This window comes from Sesamum indicum, unplaced genomic scaffold, assembly GCF_000512975.1.
Source record: "Sesamum indicum cultivar Zhongzhi No. 13 unplaced genomic scaffold, S_indicum_v1.0 scaffold00125, whole genome shotgun sequence".
Lineage (NCBI taxonomy): Eukaryota > Viridiplantae > Streptophyta > Magnoliopsida > Lamiales > Pedaliaceae > Sesamum > Sesamum indicum.
The window spans coordinates 515,264-524,908 of NW_011628052.1; the positions used below are offsets into that span (position 1 = coordinate 515,264).

The 9,645-nt window shown below is 33.2% G+C and overlaps 1 pseudogene; it reads left to right on the forward strand.

Annotated features, from left to right (window-relative positions):
- The first annotated feature begins 4,499 nt into the window (after nt 1-4,499).
- On the forward strand, nt 4,500-5,222 carry LOC110011304 (annotated as a pseudogene).
- The last annotated feature ends 4,423 nt before the right edge of the window (nt 5,223-9,645 follow it).

Consider the following 9,645-nt stretch of genomic DNA (forward strand, 5'->3'; position numbering starts at 1 on the left):
TCAATTATCTACCTTCATTCATATAAACAATATGTATGAGCAGCAAAATTTTGTAGTCCTACTGATATACTAAGTTAAAATTCATGGCGGTACAATCAGTGTGAAAGCATTAATATTCAATGCTTTGATCAGTGAAATATATATGTAATCAAATTTATACCAATTCAAACTCTTGTCCATGTGATTAGCTTTATCAACAAGAAATATATATAATCCTATTTGCATCTAGTTAAAACTTGTCGAATCATTTTTATCAACAAGAAATATATATAATCCTATTTGCATCTAGTTAAAACTTGTCGAATCATTTAGTACGATCAACAAAAGATTTAATCCCTACTCGAACTAAATTAATACTCACTTCCATATGAGTATGATCAACAAAGGATGTAATCCGTAATCAAACTAAATTAATACTTACTTCAATATTATGCTTCTACATACGTACGAACAAAATTTATTATCTCTACTTATACTAATTAAACTAGTGTTCGAGCAGTTAGTGTGATTATTTAAATGTTAAATCCTACTTATTTGTATAGGTATAAAAATACAGTTTCTGTCTTGTAAATTATGAGGGGGTTTCATTTTTTGTGCTACACAAATTATGAAAATTAGTTTTTACAAGACTAAAATTGTCAAAATTATATTACTAAAACATTTAGTGTTATCAATAAAATATAAGTAAAAATACTATGGGTGTGTAGGTAGATATATATGTGTACATCCGTAATCAAACTAAATTAATACTTACTTCAATATTATGCTTCTACATACGTATGAACAAAATTTATTATCTCTACTTATACTAATTAAACTAGTGTTCGAGCAATTAGTGTGATCATTTAAATGTTAAATCCTACTTATTTGTATAGGTATAAAAACATAGTTTCTGTCTTGTAATTGATGAGGGGGTTTCATTTTTTGTGCTACACAATTTATGAAAATTAGTTTTTACAAGACTAAAATTGTCAAAAATATATTACTAAAACATTTAGTGTTATTAATAAAATATAAGTAAAAATACTATGGGTGTGTAGGTAGATATATATGTACACATATGTATCCGGAGTTCTTGAATAAAGTTGAGAATTAAATCAAATTAATCATGATTTGATTTGAGGTTGATGAATAAATGTGTAATACGATGACTAACACGAATTGTGATTGCATGTGAACATTTATGATATCTATAGAAGCGTATTAATCATCACTATATTCTTGAATATGAACGAGGAATAAGATGTGTGATTAATTCTTGTAACATTTATCTAAGTTAATAAAACTCATATATGTACATTTATGGTGCTTCCATCAACGAAATATTTAGTCCTAGATACCAAATTAAACTTTGTTTATAAAATTATTTTGGAATATAATCCTATTCATATCAATTTAAAGCTTATGTCAGTACAATCAATATGATCAAGAATGGTTCGAAATTCTCTTAATTATAAATGTGAATATATTAATGATGTTTGTATCAATAAAGTATAATATAGTCTTGTGCGATCTTATAAATGTGAATATATTAATGATGTTTGTATCAATAAAGTATAATATAGTCTTGTGCGATCTTATTTATACAAAGTAAAACTTCATGTTCCGTGTATTTAGTATGATCATCATGTGAAAAATCGTGTACTAGAAATTACTGTGGTCTACCAAAGATGTTATTATGTTGATCTAGTCTAAAATCAATGTCCGTACAATTAGGGTACAAGAATGATGTGATGATTTTACTAACAAAATATATGTGTACCTTCCTCCATATGAACAATTAGTACGATCAACAAAATTATGTGGTCCTACTGACATACTGAGTTAAACTTTATGACGGTACAATTAGTATGAAAGCATGAATATTTAATGCTTTGATCAACGAAATATATATGTAATCCTATTTATACCAATTATTACTCATGTTCGTGCGATTATCATGATCAACAAGAAATACATATAATCCTATTTGCAACTAGTTAAAACGTGTCGATACATTTATTATGATCAACAAAAAATGTAATCCCTACTTGTCAAAATTTATAGCCCAATGACTTATTAAAACGCCGACCTTGTTAGCCCAATTACCTGACCCAGTTGGCAGCCCACAATCGACCCGGTAACCCGACTCATCCTATCTACCTACTTATATCACATCCTTAACCCTAAATCTCACATTCCCTCTTCTCTGTTTTTTCTGCATCGTTTACGTCGTCTCCTCTCCAAATCCTCTCTGTGATTTTCTTCCTTCTCTTCTCCGGAATCCATGGCCACTTTCCGAGACTAATCTAATGGTTTTAGGAAAGCTACCAAGGTTTTTCTTATCTACCACAGTTTTCACCCCTTTAAATAGGGGATTCTCCCTTTTGGCTAAAACATGAATCAAGCTGTTTATCTTCTTCACCATTCACAAAAGTTCTTTGTGAAATATTTAATTGGGGTCTTTGTGACCGTGTGACACTGAGATCTAAGTGATCAGATTTGTAGTCTGTTTCTTTGTTTGTGGAGTTACCCTGAGCCGGTTCATAGTGGAAATGGTGCCTTGTGACCATATTCCTTTATCGAGATATTGGATTTGGCTACTCTGAGCCTGTTAATCACTTTACTTTTTGGTTTAATTATTTCATTATTTCTTTCATTTGATATTATCATTTAAGTTGTATATTGGGTTGTAATAATCATAACGAATTTCGTACTCCAATTTTGGTCATAGTCGGATAGTATTTTCTGGTGATTTCCACTCTACACTACTCAAACTAAATTAATACTCACTTCCATATGAGTATGATCAACGAAGGAGGTAATCCGAACACAAACTAAATTTATACTTACTTCAATATGATGCTTCAACATATGTATGAACAAAATTTATAATTTTGATAATTTTACTAATTTATACTAACTGCTCGAACACTATTTCAATTGGTATAAGTAGAGATAATAAATTTTGTTCGTATATATGTTGAAAAATCATATGGAAGTAAGTATTAATTTAGTTTGAGTACGGATTACATCCTTCATTGATCATACTCATATGGAAGTGAGTATTAATTTAGTTTGTGTAGCGATAACATCTTTTGTTGATCGTACAAAATGTATCGGCAAGTTTTAACTAGTCACAAATAGGATTATATGTATTTCTTGTTGATGTGCATAGGGATAAATTAAATCAAATTGTTTGCGATTGCATTTGAGATTGATGAATAAATGTATAATGTGAATATATTAATATAAGACTACTAACACGAATGATCGCATGTTAACGGTTATGATATCAATAAAAGCGTATTAATCATTGCAATATTGTTGAATATTAACGAGGAATAAGTTGTGTGATTAATTCCTGCAACATATAATGAAGAATTCATGTAAAATAATTCAGGAAACTAATTTTCTACTGCATACAAAAGCGTTATTACAAAACTAAAACAAAAAAAAAATATATTAAATGGATGCAATCAGTATCATCAACGGATGGATACTGCAACTTAATTACTTTCATATTAATCTTGGACCAAAAGATGTCCCAATACATGAATCAATTTTATATAGTAATAATTACAAGAAAAGTATAATTAACATTCAGAATTTGCTCGAATTAAATTTCAGTAAATCTAAATAAGGAATTAAATCTGTAGACCACATTTATTAACGTTCAATTAGTATAGATTTTGTCATTATAATCTATGTTTTCACATATATAGTAGGTTGACGAATTAATGAGAATACTTTTTCGGATTCAAAATTCAATTTAGTACACTCACTCGATTTTACTCAAAAGCAAATCCTACGTAAGATATGGATAATCACTAAGTACTTCATCATTAACATTTAATTTCTCATAATTTTTTTCTCATTCGATATAGTAACATTACTCATTATACATCCCAAGAATAATTTTTTTACAAAAAATAATTATCGATGAATTTATTGCAACTCTTATGGTACCTGCACGATGTAGATTTTGACATATTCATTATGATTAGTATTTGTATTATCTTTCTACGACAGCTTAACTATAATTAATGATTCTTTTCCTATTTCGTAAATATAGTAAAAAATACAGTAATTTGGACAGACTCCTTGCTCATGATTTATTTGAATTGTTACATAGTAAGTGGATAGAGATAGGGGTGAAGTTATGAATGGATTGATTTATTCCACATTGTGTGTACGTATGTATGTATAAATACCACCCTACACATCCTATGTTTCTTCACGTTTCAAACAATTGTCTAGGTAATTTCTTTCACATCAATGAAACTTGTTCGTGATTCTTTCTAGAGCCCACAAATGTTTGAAGTTTTTCTTCAAACAAATCCTTTTGAAGAAGAGAAATTAATCCAAGAATTGAGAACTGCTTGTCACTCTATGATAGATAGATGTTCTAAAATACTAGATTGTATTTGGTACATGTTTTGTTTGTTTTGTTTGAGAGTATTCTAACACGTGGACTTTTTCCTTTTTTATTTCTGCGACGTAATTGACAGGTGTTAAAAAAATTAAAAGTAATTACCAATTAGAATGTCGATCTCCGCCTGGAAGCCAGCACAATCTAGCATGATGAACTTTTCAGTTCGGGGCATGATGAACAAGCACCAAGGAAAGGATAAGGTGGTGGTGGTATTGGGTGCCACTGGCACAGGCAAATCGCGCCTGGCGATAGACCTGGCCACCCGTTTCGGGGCAGAGGTCATCAACTCGGACAAAATTCAGGTCTACAAGGGCCTTGACATAGTAACCAATAAGGTGAGCAATGAGGAATGCCGCGGCGTGCCACACCATTTGCTCGGAATCATTGATCCGGAGATGGATTTCACTGTACATGATTTTGTGCATCATGCATTGCTGGCTACTAATGCCATCGTTCAAAAGAATCGGTTGCCAATCATTGCGGGAGGGTCTAATTCCTTCATACGGCACTTGTCAGTGACGACACTGAGTTTCCCTCCAAGTACGAGTGTTGTTTTCTCTGGATGGATGTGGCGATCCCGGTGTTGCATTCGTACGTGTCGAAAAGGGTTGATCAGATGGTGGATAGCGGGTTGGTGGAGGAGGGTAAGGCATTTTTTGACCAAAAAATTCGCGACTATGATTATGGGATCTTACACAAATTACCCCACATCCATGGAGGCGAGGATCGATCATCTGGCGATTTCAGAGCGGGAAACCTACGACACAGGCCCTTATTCGATTATTTGATTCATCAGGGCCGAAAGTAGGATGGGCTTCACTACTTTCGGGCTCATGTAAGATCCCACGTTACACGTTTATCTTATGGATGGCAATTTTGGACAAACTGCCAACGACGGATAAAACATGGCTTTCTCACCTTGGCGATTGTGTTTTGTGTGATGTTTGTGCGACGGAGACCCATAGTCACATTTTCTTTCAGTGCCGTTTTAGCAGACGATGTCCTTCTGAGGTTCGCAGATTGGTGCGTTTTTCATGGCCCAACAGAGATTGGACGACTGATATCGAATGGGCATCACGAAAATGGAGGGGAAAACACATTGTTAACCTCGCCTACCGAGCTTTACTAGCTTCATGTGTTTATCACATTTGGAGAGCAAGGAACTTGAGGAGATTTGAGCATGAAGAGAAGACTCCCTCCACGTTGGCCTTCTTGATTATGGAAGATGTCAGACAGCGCATTCTTAGTATTAACCTAGCCAAGTTTGTTAGTACTTGTGCCTTATTTAGATTATCGTGTATCCCTTGGCCTGTTGAGGGAGAAACGAACTGAAGAACTTTGTTGTACTATTATGTGTGTTTTTTATTAATGAAAATTACGTTTACCCAAAAAAAGAAAACATATATAGATAATACTAATTATTTACTTAACTCGACTTCACAACGCTTTTGTCTACTCAATCGATAATTGACAGTCCTTTCACCTTACCCCCAAATCCTATAATGAAATATAACAAATACAATTAATATATCAAAAATATTGTAATTTCTTTAAATATAATATATAATATTACTCATATAAATTCTATTAATTCTTTAATATTTAATTTCTATCGAAATATAAATTTTCGTTCTAGTTCTTCTTAGTAACTAGACTCTCTAGGTTCTAGTTCTTCTTAGTAACTAGACACTCTAGGCCTCATAAAGATACTTATAATTTATCTATTAATTCGTAGAAATTCATTTAATCAAACCCCTTATATATTTATAACTATCATTTTTAATAACATTCTCAAATTAGGTTATCATTAAAAACCTCATTTTCCTCTTTAATAACATAATATTTCTTAAATATAATTTTCAAAATGTTTCTATGAATTTTCTACCAATTTGTCGCAATTATATTATTTAATTAAACAATAATACATATAATTGTGTATTTAGTTAATAACATCTATGCATGTAGATATATTATTTACTAATACATTTATCAATTACATATATATATATTATTATTTACTAATATAAATAAGTCATTTACATACATATATATATTACTTAGTAATATTATATATATGATATTATTATTATTTTATTTAATTAATTAGATTTTTTCTCAAAATACCCATCACGTCCCTCTTAAATTTTCTTAGTTAATATAGGTTATCCCTAAATATTATAACGAACTCCAATTGAATCCGTTCAAGTTTTATTATATTCCAATTATAACCTATAATTTATTTACCAATTAACCAAGTTTCATAAGAATTTACATTTATTCATACAATTATGTATTATAATCCTTAGGGCGTCACAATTATCCCCTCCTAATAAAAATTTTGTCCTCGAAATTTAACTAAATTACCGTCTCAGGGAACAAATATGGGTATTATTCTCTCATGTTCTCCTCAACTTCTCAGATGGCTTCCCTTGGAGAGTGATGACTCCATTTGACCTTCACCATGGGTATTTCTTTATTTCTCAATTTCTTCGTACTCCGGTCCAAAATTTCCATTGGCTCTTCCACATATGTCAATTCTTCCGATATTTCTGTTTCTGGCTCATGCAAAATATGAGTAGGATCTTATCGGTATCGCCGAGCATAGAAACATGAAATAGGTCATGTATCTGTGATAATTCTATCGGTAATGCTAACCAATAGGCTAGTAGTCCAACTCGCTCCAGAATATCGTACGGCCCAATATATCTTGGACTCAACTTTTTCTGCTTCTCGAATCTCAAGATTCCTCTACATGGTGATATTTTTAAAAAAACTTTTTCACCCACCTTGTATTCCATCTCTCTGCGATGCTTATCAAGGTAACTCTTCTGTCGATCTTATACACTTCAAACACTTTTTAACTATTTTTATCTGGTCCACTGTTTCTTGAACTAACTCTGGCCCTTCAAGCTGTCTCAATCCCTCAATATCCCAACAGATCGGACTTCGGCATTTCCGTCCGTTATATGGAGCCATACCAATACTAGAATGAAAATTGCTGTTATAAGCAAATTCCATCAATGATAGATGATCATCCCAACTTCTTTTGAATTCAATTATGCAGGCTCTGATCATATCCTCTAATGTCTGAATCGTTCTTCTGACTGTCCATCGGTTTGAGGATAAAACGCTGTACTGCAATGAAATTTTGTACCTAAAGCCGTTTGCAAGCTTGCCCAGAAATGAGAAGTAAATTGAGGATCTTTATCAGAAACTATAGAGGTAAGAATACCATGTAATCTCACAATCTATGAAATACACAATTCGACTAGTTTATCAAAAGAATCATTTTGACGGATTGGCAACAAATGTTGTGATTTAGTCAATCTGTCAACAATCACCCAAATAGCATCATATATTCTGAACGTACGTGGTAACCCAATGAAAAAATCCATAGTAATTATGTCTCACTTCCATTCAGGTATTGACAAAGGATGAAGCTTACCGGCTGGTGCATGGTATTCTGCTTTTACTTGCTGACAAGTTAAATATTTTGCCACAAATTCTGCCATATTTTTTCTTATTGTTGGCCACCAGTAATAGGGTCTCAAATCCCGATACATCTTGGTACTGCCAGGATGCATAGCATATGGTGTGTAGTGTGCCTCGTGCATAATTTTCATTCTCAACTCTTCTATGTTCGGCTCAAATATACGTTTTACATTGAACAATGTACCATTTTCTTGGATTATAAACTGATCGCTCTTTCCTTTTTGTACCTTAGTCTTCAAGATATGGATCTCTATCTTGTGCATCTTTAATTTTATCCTTTAAGGAAGGCTTCACTTGTATTAAAGCCAGTAGAATATCACCACCAATTGTAAAGTTTACATCCATAGCTCTGAGCACAGTCAAATACTCCATGTTAAAGCATCTGCTACAATGTTTGCCTGTCTGGGATGATAGTCAATGGTGCAGTCATAGTCCTTCAAAAGCTTCATCCACCTTCTTTACCTTAAATTCAACTCTTTCTGTGTTGCGATATATTTCAAACGGCTGCAAACTTTTAGAGAACTATCCGCCTCCAAATCTTCAATGCATGTACTACGGCTGCAAACTCTAGATCATAGGTCGGATAGTTCAACTCATGTGGCCTCAACTGGCCCGAAGCATAAGTTATAACTCTCCCATGCTACATGAAAACACAACCAAGTCTTTGTCGTGAAGCGTGCTGATAATAACCAATCAGACGACAAAGCAAGGATAGGTGCTGAGGTGAGTCTCTTCTTCAACTCCTCAAAACTCTGAGCACATTTTTCATTCCAATTGAACGGTGCATTCTTCTTCAACAAGTTCATCAGAGGTTTTGCGATTATAGAGAAATCCGTTACAAATCTTCTATAATAACCAGTTAATCCTAGAAAACACCGGATCTCGTACACGTTTTTAGGTGGCTCCCATTCTAAAATAGCTTTAACTTTTGTCGGATCAGGTTGTATCCCTTCTTTTGAAATAACATACTCTAGGAAAGCATTTTCCTCCATCCAAAACTCACATATGCTGAATTTACTGTACAACTGTTTTTCTGTCAAGATCTGTAAAATTATCCGAAAATGTTGTGCATGTTCCTCAGGACTACTCGAATATATCAAAATATCATCGATAAACACAATCACAAATTGATCAAGGAATGGCTTTAATGTCCTATTCATCAGAGACATGTAAGCTGTAGGGGTATTCGTCAACCCAAATGGCATAAACATAAATTCATAGTGCCCATATCTGGTCCTAAAAGCTGTCTTTGGGATCGACTCTTCTTCAATCTTTAGTTGCCACCTCAAATCAATTTTAGAGAACATAGTGGCACCCTTTAACTGATCAAGCAGATCGTCAATCCGTGGCAGAGGATACTTGTTCTTGATTGTGATTATGTTCAGCTGTCTATAATCGACACATAATCTCGTACTCCCATCCTTCTTCTTTATTAGTAATACTGGTGCTCCCCATGGTGAAATACTAGGTTGGATAAAGCCTTTATCTAGAAATTCTTCTAACTGCTTCTTTATTTCTTTTAATTCCGATGGAGCCATTCTATACGGTGCAATTGAGATAGATGCTGGCCCGGGAATATTGTTTATTTCAATGCCTACTTCTCGATGAGGTGGTAGTCCAGGTAATTCATCAGGAAAAATATTAGGAAATTCCCTCACCAGTGGAACGTCTAATACAGCTGGACTAACTTTCATCATATCGTGCACAATGGCTAGATACACCTCTCATCCTCCTCGATT